This window comes from Tamandua tetradactyla, chromosome 9 (genome assembly GCF_023851605.1).
Source record: "Tamandua tetradactyla isolate mTamTet1 chromosome 9, mTamTet1.pri, whole genome shotgun sequence".
Taxonomy (NCBI): domain Eukaryota; kingdom Metazoa; phylum Chordata; class Mammalia; order Pilosa; family Myrmecophagidae; genus Tamandua; species Tamandua tetradactyla.
The window spans coordinates 35380324-35395046 of record NC_135335.1 but is presented as its reverse complement, the minus strand read 5'-3'; the positions used below and the strand labels follow the sequence as shown (position 1 = coordinate 35395046).

Genomic DNA, 14723 nt, shown 5'->3' with positions numbered 1-14723 from the left:
ACCTGGTGAGACAAAATAAGCCAGAAACAAAAAAAAAACAAAAATGGTATGGTAACCTTTAGAAAATGCTTATAAGAAAACAGGGGCCTAGACTGTAAGCTTTTAGAGCAGACCCATTAAGCCTGGAGTGGTCATTATTATTTCTGGATTCTGAGAGGCTGTTTTATATATATATATAACCTGATATTTAGACATAAGAATGAAGCCGAACAGGTTGGGGTTAAAGTAATTCAGAACACAGAGTTAAGGAAGACAGTGTCTATATTTTAGAACCACACATACTCTTTGAGACTAATGGAAGAAAGGTTTATTTGATCTGGAATTGAAATTTTCTGTAGTGCATAATGTAATTCAACCTATCTGTATAGCTCATTTAAACAACTGAAACACAGAGAGCACAGAATGAGAAAGAGGTCCTTCAATCCTCTATAGATTATTGTAATGCCTGGAAACATCCTAGAGTATATTAAGCAGATAATTAAGTAAAAAGCATTGGCAAAGTTCCCTGAGGGAGGGGAGAAAGACTATGGAACTATTAAACTTTACCATAAGGGAATCCCCTGATACTGTGTCAAACTTTAGGGACACCCAAATCAATATACCATGCCCTCGATCATGAAGCTTACTCTTTTGAAGCTTATGTAGATAGCTGAGAAGCTTAGACTACCTACAGGCATACCTATGAGTTACTTATCAAGGACCTCTGTTGTGGCCTCAGTCTCTCTAAGCCCAACTCTGCAAGTGAAATCATTGCCCTCTCCCCTATTTGGGACATGACATCCAGGGGTGAAAGTCTCCCTGGCGATGTGGGAGAGGACTTCCAGGGATGAATCCAGACCTGGCACCGTGGGACCAACAATTCCATCCTGACCAAATGGGGGAAAAGAAGTATAATTAATAAAGTATCAGTGGCAGAGAGAGTTCAAATAGAGTTGAAAGGTCACTCTGGAGGGTGCTCTTATGCAAACTTCGGGTACACCTTGCTACCTATCATAACCTGCCAACCCCCAACCAGGATCATTCCAACCAATTCTAAAGAACACCTAGGGCAATTTATAAGATTCCACAAGCACTAGAGTAACTTGCCAGAAACCTACAACCCACAGACGGGTCCCTGGTCCAGACATGTCCTGAAACCTAGCTCGGCCTCTCCAGAACATTATACAGTTCCATCTCCCTAACCCATATCAGTGACAGACCCTTCCAATATCAAAAATTTAGAATTGCCATAGCCCAAACAACCCCAATGAGAGGTATGGAAAGATCAAAGGTGATGGCGGAATTATACATAGAAGATGGAACTTAATAAATGAATATGAAAGCTGAATTATTAAATTGATATCTCTAAGCCTCTAGTATTTTAGAGCAGATAGAAGTAAAAAGTTAAAATTGCGAAATTATAACCCATGTCAAATTCTGAAATATGTTCTACAACTAACTATAGTGCTGTGCTTTGAAATTTACAGCTTTTTTGTATATGTTATTATTCACAGAAAAAGAAGGGAAACAAAGTCGATTGTGATCAGAAAAAAGTATTTAAGCCCTCTAGTCTCCCAGATTCTAGAGTCACTAGAAGGAAAAATATGAGAGGATCGTATGGTAGCCCATAACAAACTCTGGGATCTATCCAAAAAAATGCACTTTCTGAAGAGTGCTTTGAAAACTATTGCTTTTTATTTCTTTTATTGTATTTGTTATACTATATAACAAAAAAAGTTTAAAAAAGAAAATGATGCTCAACGTCACAGGCTATTAGGGAAATGCAAGCTGTGGTATATACATACAATAGAATTTACACAGTTGTAACACAGAATAAATTCATGAAGCATGCCACAAAATGGATGAATCTTTTTTTTGGGGGGGGGGAGGGTGTGTGTGTGCACAGTCTGGGAATCAAACCCAGGTCTCCCTCATGGAAGGTGAGCATTCTACCACTGAATCACCTATGCCAAAATGGATAGATCTTGAAGACATTAAGCTGAGTGAAATTAGCCAGAAACAAAAGGATAAATACTATATGGTCTCCTGATATAAACTAACACTAATGAGTGAACTTGGAGATGCTCAGTAAAAAACACAAGTTATTAGGAGATGGAAATAGGGTAGAGATTGGGCAACTGGGTAATTGGTGTTGAAGGGATACAGATTCTGCAACAGGACTGATGTGGTAATAACTCAGAAATGGATAGCACAATATTACCTGATTGGAGTATAATAATCTAAGCACCCTGAATGAAGTACCCTGACTTCTAGGGAAATGCAAATCAAAACCACAAAAAAGGGTACACAGGTGGTTCAGTGGTAGAAAGCTTACCTTACCTTCCAAGTGGGAAGACCCGCGTTCAATTCCTGGAGCATGCACCTACAAAAAAAAAAACCAATAAGGTATCATTTGATACCCACTAGAATGGCCACTATCAAAAAAGACAGAAAACAACAAGTGCCATAGAGGATATGGAGAGAGAGGCACACTTATCCACTATTGGTGGAAGGGTAGAACAGTGCAACTGCTATGGAAGGCAGTTTGGTGGTTCCACAGGAAGGTAAGTATACAATTGCCATATGATCCAGCAATCACATTACTAGACATATATTCAGAAGAACTGAAGGCAAGGACACAAACAGACATTTGCACACCTTTGTTTATAGCAGCATTATTCACAACTGCCAAGACATGGAAAGAGCCCAAATGTCCATCAATGGATGAGTGGCAAAACAAGCTGTGGTATATACATATAATGGAATATCACAAAGCTATAAGACAGAATAAAGTGATAAAGCATGTAATAACATGGATGAACCTTGAGGACAGTATGCTGAGTAAAGTTAGCCAGAAACAAAAGGACAAATTATTGTCTCACTAATATGAACTAACATTAATAAGTGAACTTTTAGAGTAAAAGTCAAGAACACAGGTCATCAGGACATACAGAGTAGAGACTGGGCATTTGGTGATGAAGGAGTACAGACTGACTGATTGTAAAGATTCAGAAATGGATGGCACAAAACTATCTGATGGTAGCACAATAATATAAGTACACTGAATGAAGCTGAATGTGAGTATGGTTGAAGGAGAAGAGCTAGGGGGCATGTACGACACCAAAAAGAAAGATAGAGGATAAAGAATGAGTCTAGAATGCCTGGAGTAGACGAAGGTGATTAAATGTACAAATATATGAATGTTTTTGCATGAGGGAGAACAAATGAATGTCAACATTGCAAGGTATTGAAAATGGGACGGTATACAGGAAAAAATAAAATCAAGGAAAGCTAAGGTCTATAGTTAACAGTAACACTGTAATATGCTTCCACTGAATGTAACAAAGGCCATATGCCAAAACTAAATGTCAATAAGCAGGGGATGTGGGGGTGAGTTATGGGATTCTTTGTAGAAGAAAAGGAAATGTCCTCATATAGATTGTGGAGACAAAGATAAGGCTGTGTGACTATACTAGGAGCCAGTGATCTTTTATTTAGGCTGGACTGTATGATATGCAAGTAATACTGTTAAAAAATGAACAAAGAGATACAATTATACTGTTAAAAAATGAACAAAGATTCAGAAAAAAATGAACAGAAAAGGAGATGTACCTATCTACTGTTGGTAGAGAAGCTGAGTGGTGCAGCTCTTCTGGAAGGAAGTGGTGGTTAACAGGAGGTTACAGGTAGGGTTGCCATATGATCTGCAACCCCATTGCTAGATACATACTTGAAGGAACTGAAAGTGGGGACACAAATGGAATTTGCACACTGGTGTTTATGGCAGCAGTATTCTTGATTTGCAATGGACAGAGGTGGCCTAAGGATACACCAACTAAGGAAAGGAAGGGCATACTGTGGTGTCTACTATGGTGTATACATACAATGGACTATTGAGCAGCTGCAAGAAGGAATGAAGTTGTGAAGCTCGCAACTAGGTGAATGAACACTGAGGACAGTATGCTGAATGAAATGTCAGAAACAAAAAGAAAAATGCATATGTAGAATGGAATGATTTCTAAATGTTGTGTTAATTTCTTTTTTTTCTTTAATTAATAATAAAAAAAATCTTAGCATGCCTCAATGATACGGACTAACTATAATATACAGATTTGATGAACTGAAGTCAAGAGCATGGGTTATCAGGTTGAGGCCTATTGTAAACGTTCCTAGATTGTAAAATCTTACAGCTTACAATGACATCTATTCCAGAGTTGTAACTGTTATTTCTGAATTCTGAGCTGCTGAGCTAATTGGGTATAACCTGATCGTTCCCTGGAATTTTGGGTATTTGCATGACACATGAGACTCAAAATTAGAGCTCTGAAGCTATGAGAGTCAGCATTACCCCATATAGCGACAATTTAAAAAGTTGAAAAAGTAATTAGACGTCAACAGATACATGAATGAAGCTGATCTGGCTGGGACTAAGGTAAATCAGAATGCAGGGTGATACTGACAATTTGAAAACTTCAATTTCTGTGTAAGACCAAAGGAAGGGATGTTTACTGGATGCAAAATTCATATTTTGGGTAGCACATTATCTAATTTAACTTTTATGATCAGTTCAGTCAAACACCATAATTACATGGAGTCTTGAGTAGGGAGTGAGATCTTGTTGGTTGGTATAGGTTAGTGTGATGCCCCGAAATATCCCAGAGTAACGTGGGCAGAAAATAAGAAAGTATTTGCAAAGTCCCCTTGGGGGACTAGAGCAAAAGATGGAAATATTAATCTTCCCTACCTGAGGAAGACCTGATATGCTCATAAACTTTGGGGATTGACAATTTGATGGGCCAGGATCTTGATCTTGGGACTTGCTGTTATGAAACTTACTCCTGCAAAAGAGAAGCTAAGCCTTCTCACGATCATGCGAGTCCCCTCTAAAGAGCCTCTTTTGTGCTCAGATGTGGCCTCTCTCTCTAAGCCAACTCCACTGGTGAACTTGCTGCTCTTCCCACTAACAAGGGACATGACTCCCAGGAGTGTGACTCTCCCTGGCAACGTGAGACGTGACCTCTGGGGATGAGCCTGGCCCTGGCATCGTGGGATTGGGAAGGACTTCTTGACGAAAGTGGGAAGAGAAATAAAACAAGATAAAGTTTCAGTGGCTAAGAGACTTCAAAGAATCAAGAGGTCATTTTGGAGGCTATTCTTATGTGGGATACAGATCCCTTTTCAATTTTAGCGGTACTGAAGTAGCTAGGAGGAAATACCTGAAACTACTGAACTGTAGTCCAGTAGCCTCGATTCTTGAAATTCACTGAATAACTATACAGCTCTTAAGGTCTGACTATGTGACTAAAACCTTGTGAATGATACTCCCTTTCTCCAGTGAATGGACAGACAAGTAAGGAAAAAAAAGAAAAAACAAGGAATAGATTAATAAACTTTGAAGAAGGAAATCTGTAAAGTTACTTATTTGATTGTGATATATACATGCAGCTCTTCACTAAAAATTTCTTCAGAAAGTTAGAAAGTTTATTTACCTTATCCTAAGAATAAATATAATACACGTTAAAAAAAATCCTCTTCCCCAAGAACAAGGCTGTGCATGGCCAAACACTGGTCAAAACTTTTGATTAGTGAATCTGGATGGCTGGGTAGTGGCTCTGAGGGCAGCTATTGTTTTCAACTTGCCCCAGACAAAGGGAGCAGCAGCCACTGCTTTGGCCCCACCGCAGACAAAGGTGGCAGACATTGTTTCAGCCCTTTGTAGACAAGGGTAGAGATTTTAAATATGCAGTGCCTCCTAAGTGCTGTGGGGGGGAAAGTTAACTGAAGGGGTGGATTTCCTAGTCAGCCCAGGAAACTTGAGCTTTGGAGAATCTTTGGAGAAGTTTCTGACGCCTTTCCTGATTACTTCACAGGGCACGGTGAATAAGGTCTGTGTCCCCTACATAGGTCCCTGGCTCTGTTTTCACTGGAAAAAAACAAATTGGGAAAGTCCTCTTCTGAATGACCCTACTCACAGAATTTGCCCTCCAGGCAAAAATAGCCTAAGACAAGGAGTGTAAAAAACTATACAGGCAGACAGTCTGGGACAAAGCCCTGCCAGCTTCAGATACCTAGGAAAGGAAGGTTTATTCCTTGGGTAATCGAGGGAACAACCCAACTCCTGTAAACAAGGGAACTCCAAAACAACTGAAAACATGTGACAATTTCTCAATTAAAAAAAAAAAACTAACAAGCAAAAGTCCAAGACAAGACAAGGAACACCATACACAATGCATTCACCTTAGGCAGACCTTCCTGACAGGAAGGCTGAAGGGCAAGAAGGCTGAAGGGCAAGAAAATCTCTGTCTTATTATCACCAGGTGGTTACAAAACCAGGAAACTGACAGCCCAAGGAGTAAATCGAAAAGCTATCATTTTAAAATATTACAATGAACAGTGAGTGTGATAGTTAGATTCAGGTGTCAATCTGGCCAGGTGATGAGGCCCCATTGTTCCATTGCTGTGGACTTAAATCATCAGCATGTGAAATTCATCTGTGGCAGATTACATCCGCAGTTAGTGAGAAGAGTGCCTTCCACAATGAATGAGGTTTAATTTAATTAGCTGGAGGCTTAAAAGTGAGAGATCAAAGAGAGCTCAACAGCTCAGCATACCTCATATCAGCACTCACAGCTCAGTCCAGATGTTTGGAGATGCAGAAAGGAATCATTCACCCTGGGGAAAGCTACTGGAAACCAGGAGAGAAGGCCAGTAGACATCACCTTCTGCCTTTCCAATGACAGAGAAACTCAGATGAAAGCTAGTTGCCTTTCCTCCGAAAAACTATAAATTTGTACCTAAATAAATCCCCTTAATAAAAGCCAATACGACTTCCAGGTCAAGATGGCGGCTTAACAATGTGCACATTTTAGTTCGTCCTCCAGAACAACTACTACATAACCAGAAACAGTACAGAACACCTCCTGGGGCCACGTCAGTGACTGGACACACAGCGTACCCCAGTCTGGACCAGCTGCGAGCACCCCCCAGAACCGTGAGTTTCCAAAGCTGCAGTGGCTGGCACCCCTCCCCCACAGGCCGCTTCCCAGAGGGGAAAGGAAAGAAACTTTACCAGCAGCAGGGACTGGGCACAATCAAACGCCAATTGTGGAACTAATTAACAAATTCTGACTAGTAAAAATAGGCCCCCAGCTTAGGTGAACCTGATCAAAGCGGAGGTTGTTCATTTTTGCCCTGATGCCAAGGGGGCAGGACTGACAGAAAAAGGGGGGAAAAAACAGAAGGAAACAGAGGTTTTTGTGGTTGTGTATCTACAAAGGCTTGACTGCCTCTGGATACAGCAGCAGGATTTTTCAGGCTGCAACTGCCCCAGGCATAGGCAGAAGTGAGCTCTTTTGGGGGCTTGTCAAGAGCCTGTGCCTTTCCCAGGGGAGGGGTGGAGCCCAACTCAGGTGGAATCCCTCCATCAAGGAATTCAGACACCAGGGCTTCGTAATTTGAAGCCATTAAAACCAGCCTACAACCTCTCCTCTGTCTCCACCATGCCCCCAGCAGGGAGAGTCTGCCAAAGTTAAAGGTACTGTATCATCTTAAACTGGTGGGACTTGCAGTCAGACAAGCGCCACATATTGGACAGGAAAAGAAAAACAGAGTCCAGAGATTTCACAGGAAAGTCTTTCAACCTGCTGGGTCTCACCCTCGGGGAAAACTGAAGCAGGTGACTCTTTCCTCCTGATAGGAGGCCAGTTTGGTCTGGGAAAATCTGGCGGGGGTCTATAATATCTAAGTAGACCCTCCTAAGTGTGTGTGTGGTGGGGGGAAGGCACCACACAAGCAGGGCAAGAAACAAGAAAACAAGAACTGAAAAATCCTCCTCTGTTAAACAAAACTTAAGCTAAAGGTCCAGATAAAGCTGAACTGCATGTCAAAGAACAGACAGACAACAAATTCATCCAGCAAGAAAACCCTAGATAAAAGAAGTGAAAGCAATCTCCAGAATAATTAAGGTAATTAAATGCCTAGATGCCAGCAAAAAATAACAAATCACATTAAGAAAATTGAAGATATGGCCCAGTCAAAGGAACAAACCAACAATTCAAATGACATACAGGAGTTGAAACAATTAATTCAGAATATATGAACACACATGGAAAACCTCATCAAAAACCAAATCAATGAATTGAGGGAGGACATAAAGAAGGCAAGGAAAGAACAAAAAGAAGAAGCTGAAAGTCTGAAAAAACAAATCACAGAACTTATGGGAATGAAAGACATAGTAGAAGAGATGAAAAAAACAATGGAAACCTACAATGGTAGATTTCAAGAGACATAACATAGGATTTCAAAACTGGAGGATGGAACATCTGAAATTCAACAAGAAACAGAAACTATAGGGAAAAAAAATGGAAAAATATGAGCAGGGACTCAGGGAATTGAAAGACAATATGAAGCACACGAATATACGTGTTGTGGGTGTCCCAGAAGGAGAAGAGCAGGGAAAAGGAGGAGAAAAACTAATGGAGGAAATTATCACTGGAAATTTCCCAACTCTTATGAAAGACTTAAAATTACAGATCCAAGAAGTGCAGCATACCCCAAAGAGAATAGATCCAAATAGAAGTACTCCAAGACATTTAATAATCAGAATGTCAGAGGTCAAAGAGAAGGAGAGGATCTTGAAAGCAGCAAGAGAAAAGCAATCCATCACATACAAGGGAAGCCCAATAAGACTATGCGCAGATTTCTCAGCAGAAACCATGGAGGTGAGAAGACAGTGGGATAATATATTCAAATTATTAAAAGAGAAAAACTGCCAACCAAGAATTCTAAATCCAGCAAAATTGTCCTTCAAAAATGAGGGAGAAATTAAAACATTTTCAGACAAAAAAATCACAGAGAGAATTTGTGACCAAGAGACCAGCTCTGCAAGAAATACTAAAGGGAACACTAGAGACAGATACAAAGACAGAAGAGAGAGGTGTGGAGAAGTGTAGAAACGAAGACTATGAGTAAAGGTAAATAGAATGAAAATTAGATATGACATATAAAATCCAGAAGGCAAAATAGTAGAAGAAAGTACTACCCATGCATTAATAACACTGAATGTTAATGGATTAAACTCTCCAATCAAAAGACATAGTCTGGCAAATGGATTAAAAAACAGGACCCATCATCAATGAAAGCGAGGGGTAAGGGGTATGGTATGTAAAATTTTTTTTCCTGTTTTTGTTTTATTTTTCTGTTGTCTTTTTATGTCTTTTTCTGAATTGATGCAAATGTGTGGGAAATGATCATGATGATGAATATGCAACTATGTGATGATATTGTGAATTGCTGAGTGTATGTGTTGGGAATGTTTGTGCTTCTTGTAATTCGTTTTTTTAATTAATAAAAAATTAAAAAAAAAACAGGACCCATCTATATGCTGTCTCTACTCAAAGGACACGAGGCCAAGGACACAAATGGACATTTACACACCAATGTTTATAGCAGCATTATTAATAATTACCAAGAGATGGAAACAGCCAAAATGTCCATCAACAGAGAGTTGGCTAAACAAACTGTGACATTTACATAAGATGGAATATTACGCAGCTGTAGGACAGAATAAAGTTATGAAGTATGTAACAACATGAATGAACCTTAAGGACATTATGCTGAGTGTGATTAGCCAGAAACAAAAGGACAAATATTGTATGGTCTCACTGATATGAACTGACATTAGTGAATAAACTTGGAATATTTCGTTGGTAACAGAGACCATCAGGAGATAGAAACAGGGTAAGATATTGGGTAATTGGAGCTGAAGGGATACAGATTGTGCAACAGGACTGAATATAAAAACTCAGAAATGGACAGCACAATATTACCTAACTGTAATACAATTATGTTAAAACACTGAATGAAGCTGAATATGAGAATGATAGAGGGAGGAGGGTTGGGGCATAAATGAAATTACAAAGAAAGATAGATGATAAAGATTGAGATGGTGTAATCTAGGAATGCCTAGAGTGTATCATGATAGTGACTAAATGTACAAACTTAAAAAATGTTTTTGCATGAGGAAGAACAAAAGAATGCCGTTACTGCAGTGTGCTGAAAATAGATGGTACTTAATAGTTTAAAATTTCAACTAATGTGTGAGACTAAAGCAAAAAATGTTTATTTGGTACAAATCTATACTTTGACTAGTGCATCCCCTAATATAACTTATGTAGATAGTTGATTGAACACCTTAAGTACATGGAACTTTGCATAGGACATGAGATTTTGTTGGTTTGTCCAAGTGATGCCATGATGAATCCCAGAGCGATCTGATCAGTGAGTGGAAAAGTATTTGCAAAGCCCCCTTCAGGGAATGGTGAGAACGGGGGAAAACTCAACTTCCCCAAGTTGAATTCTTGATATTCTCACAAGCAGTGTGGGCAACCAGAGCTATAGGCAGAGCCCCCAGTCTTGGGGTTTGTTCATATGAAACTTAACCCCACAGGGGATAGATCAAGCCTACTTAAAATTAAGCCTAAGAGTCACCCCAAGAGAGCCTCTTTTGTTGCTCAGATGTGGCCTCTCTCTCCAGCCAACACAGCAAGCCGACTTACCACCCTCCCCCTGTCTACGTGGGACGACTACCAGGGGTGTGTATCTTCCTGGCAGCGTGGGACAGAAGTCCCAGAATGAGCTGAGATTCAGCATCAAGGGATTGAGAAAAACTCTAGAATGAGCTGAGACCCAGCATCAAGGGATTGAGAAAACCTTCTCGACCAAAAGGGGGAAGAGTGAAATGAGACAAAGTGTCAATGGCTGAGAGATTCCAAACAGAGTCAAGAGGTTATCCTGGAGGTTATTCTTATGCATTAAGTAGATATCACCTTGTTATCCAAGAGAAAATGGAGAGGCTGGAGGGAACTGCCTGAAAATGTAGAGCTGTGTTCCAGTAGCCAGGTTTCTTGATGATGATTGTACAATGATATAGCTTTCACAATGTGACTGTGTGATTGTGAAAACCTTGTGTCTGATGCTCCTTTTATCTACCTTGTCAACACATGAGAGGAACATATGGAATAAAAATAAATAATAGGGGGAACAAATGTTAAAACAGATTTAGTTTGAAATGCTAGTGATCAATGAAAGGGATCAGTAATGGGTATGGCATGTAATTTTTTTTTTCTTTGTTATATTTTTCTGTTGTCTTTTTATTTCTTTTTCTGAATTGATGCTAATGTTCTGCGAAATGATCATGATGATGATTATGCAACTATGTGATGATATTGTGAATTGCTGAGTGTATGTGTTGGGAATGTTTGTGTTTCTTGTAATTTTTCTTTAATTAATAAAAAATTTTTTTTAAAGTTTAAAAAAGAATCTGACTTCGACAAGAGATATGAATGAAGCTGATGTGGACAGGTCTGGGGTAGATCAGAATACAGGGTGAAGGATGATATCGTCCATATTTTAAAACTTCAACTTCTGTTGAAGACCAAAGACCAAAGCAAGAGATGTTTAGTTGGTGCAAAATTTATATTTTGGGTAGTGTATTACCTAACTTAACTTGTATGGTCACTTTAGTTGAACACCATAAGTACATGGAATCTTGAAAAGGGTGTGAGACCTTGCTGGTTTAATCAGGTTAGTGTGATGCCCCGATGTATCCCAGGGTAATTTAAGCAGTGAATAAGGAAGTGTGCTGGTTTGAAAGGAAGTATGCCCCCTAAGAAAAGCCATGTTTTAATATAAATTCCATTTCATAAAGGTAGAATAATCTCTATTCAATACTGTATGTTTGAAACTGTAATGAGATCATCTCCCTGGATGATGTGATTTAGTCAAGAATGGTTGTTAAACTGGATTAGGGGATGACATGTCTCCACCCATTTGAGTGGGTCTTGATTAGTTTTTGAGTCCCATAAAAGAGGAAATATTTTGGAGAATGAGAGATTCAGAGAAAGCAGAACGATGTAGCCATGAGATGCAGAGAGTCCACGAGCCAGCAACCTTTGGAGATGAAAAAGGAAAACGCCTCCCGGGGAGCTTCATGAAATAGGAAGCCAGGAGAGAAAGCTAGCAGATGACGACGCCACAGATGACGACGCCGTGTTCACCATGTGCCCTTCCAGCCAAGAGAGAAGCCCTGACTGTGTTCGCCATGTGCCTTCTCACTTGAGAGAGAAACCCTGAACTTCATTGGCCTTCTTGAACCAAGGTATCTTTCCCTGGATGCCTGTGACTGGACATGTCTATAGACTTGTTTTAATTGGGACATTTTCTCGGCCTTAGAACTGTGAACTAGCAACTCATTAAACTCCCCTTGTTAAAAGCCAATACATCTGTGATGTGTTGCATTCTAGCAACTTAAGCAAACTAAAACACTGTGCCACAAATAAGTACAAGACAAAGAAACAGGAAATGATGGCACATCCAAAGATGAGGAGAATGTAGAAATACCAAATAAAGCCTTTAAAAAAATCTTTAAAATGCTTAAAAAGAAGATGAAGGAAAGTACACAGAAAGAAGTACAGGATATCAGGAATTCTGATGAATAAATAAATACTATAATGAATAAAAGAGGTAGAAATTTTCAATCGGAATCAGAACTACTGGAGCTGAAGACTTCAATAACTGAAATGATAAATATTCAGGAGGGTTTCAAGAGGAGTAGGGAGCTGGCAGAAGAATGAATCAGTGAACATAAAGACAAAATACATGAAATGAGTCAGCCTGAGGAGCAGAAACAAAAAAGAAATATTAAAACAAAAACAGCCTTAAGACAGCTATGGGTGACCATCAAACAAACCTAAATAAGTGTTAGGGGAGTCTCAAAGGATAAGAAAGAAGGGTGTAGAAAAAATATTCAAAGAAATAATGACAGAGGATTTCCCAAACTTAGGAAAAGATGTGAATATGCATATCCAAGAATCTCAGAGAATACCAAACAGACTGAACATAAGGAAAAACAAACCCTGTCACATATCAATTACAATATCAAATGCAAAAGACAAGGAGAGAGTTCCGAATCTGCAAGAGAAAAACAAATTGTTATATATAAGGAAATTCCAATAAGAACAAGGGCTGATTTCTCATTAGAAACCACGGAGGCCAGAAAAGTGATCATGGTGATGAATACATAACTATGTGACAATATTGTGAACCATTTATTGTACACCGTGTATAGAATGTTTGTATGTCAAGAATGTTTGTATGTTTGTTTGTTGTGCACAATAAAAATACTAAAAAAAAAAAACAACATGGAGGCAAGAAGGCAGTAGGTTGAAATACTTAAAATGCTAAAAGAAAACAACTGGCAGTCAAGAATTTTATATTCAGTGAGACTCTTTTTCAAAAATTAGGGAGAGATTAAGACATTTCAGATGAACAAAAGCTAAGGGAGTACATCATCATTAGACCTGCCCTAAAAACAATACTAAAAGGAGTTCTTCAGACTGAAACGAAAGGACACCAGGCAGGGATTCAAAGCAGTGTGAAGAAATAAATACCTGCTGTAAAGGGAACCATTTGGGTAATTATAAATGCCAGCAGACTAAATAGCAAAATGGCAGAAGAAAGACCTTATTATCAGTAGTAACTTTAAATGTAAATAGATTAAACTCTCCAGTCAAAAGGCAGAGATAGCCACAATGGGATAAACAAAAAAGCATGATCCAACTATATGCTATCTGTGAAAGACTCACATTAAAGTCAAAGATACGAGTAGGTTGACAATGAAAGGTTGGAAAAAAATATATTATGCAAATAGAAACCAAAGTAAGCTAGGGTGCCTATACTAATATCATATAAAATAGACCTTAAGTCAAAAGCAGTTACAAGGGACAAAGATGTCCATTACATACTGATAAAGAGAACAATTTAACAAGATGATGTAACAACTATAAATATATATACACCAAACAGCAGAGGCCAAAATACATGAAGCAAATACTGACAGATTGGAAGGGAGAAGCTCTATGTTAAACGTAGGACTCTTTAACACATACTCAATAAGGGAGAGAACATCTAGTCAATAAAGGTCAGAAGGTCAATAAGGAAGTACAGGGCTTGAATGATACACTAAACCAACTAGACCTAACAGACATATATGAAACTAGAAATCAACAGAGAGAGAAATAAAAATATCACAAATATGTAGAAATTAAACAACACATTCTTAAACAACCAATAGGAGAAAGAGGAAATCTGATGCAAAATTAGGGAATACCTTAGGGTGAATGAAAATGAATACAATGTATCAAAATTTAAGGGAGACTGTGAAAGCAGGGCTGAGAAGAAAATTTATAACTCTAAATGCTTACCTTAAAAAAAAAAGACTTCACATCAGAGACCTAACCTCAGAACTTGAAGAATGAGAAAAAGAAAAAAAACGAAAAAGCACACAGTTGAAAGGAAATAACAAAGATCACTTTGGAGATAAGTGAATAGAAAAAAAAGAAAATGAACAAACCCAAAAGTTGGTTCTTCAAAAAGATCAAGAAAATTGACAAACCTTTCGCTAGATTGATGAAAAAAAAAAAGACAGAGGATAGAATAATAAAAATCATAAGTGAAAAAGGGGATATAGATATGAACTGTACTGAAATAAAGAGGACTGTAAGTGGGTAATATTAACAACGTATGCCAATGAAGTAGATAACCTAGATGAAATGGGAAAATTCTTAGAAACACACAAACTATTCATACTGACTCAAGAAGAAATGGATCTCAATAAACCACTCAATAAACCACTTACTAGTAAAAAGACAGAATCAGTCACCAAAAACCTCCCACCCCAAAACAAG

At 38.6% G+C, this 14723-nt stretch overlaps 1 protein-coding gene across 17 annotated transcripts in view; it reads right to left on the bottom strand.

Annotated features, from left to right (window-relative positions):
- TMCC1 (transmembrane and coiled-coil domain family 1) overlaps positions 1–14723 on the bottom strand; it is a 390104-nt gene that overhangs the window by 245487 nt on the left and 129894 nt on the right. For 4 of the 17 annotated variants that reach the window (XM_077116453.1, XM_077116459.1, XM_077116464.1 and 1 more), the window contains one exon: positions 2315–2362. The exons of 9 other annotated variants lie outside the window; for them this stretch is intronic. The gene's annotated coding sequence lies outside the window, so the exon portion shown is untranslated. The remainder of the gene's footprint in view (positions 1–2314; positions 2363–14723) is intronic. 4 more of the 17 variants (XM_077116455.1, XM_077116457.1, XM_077116465.1 and 1 more) reach the window with 1 other exon arrangement.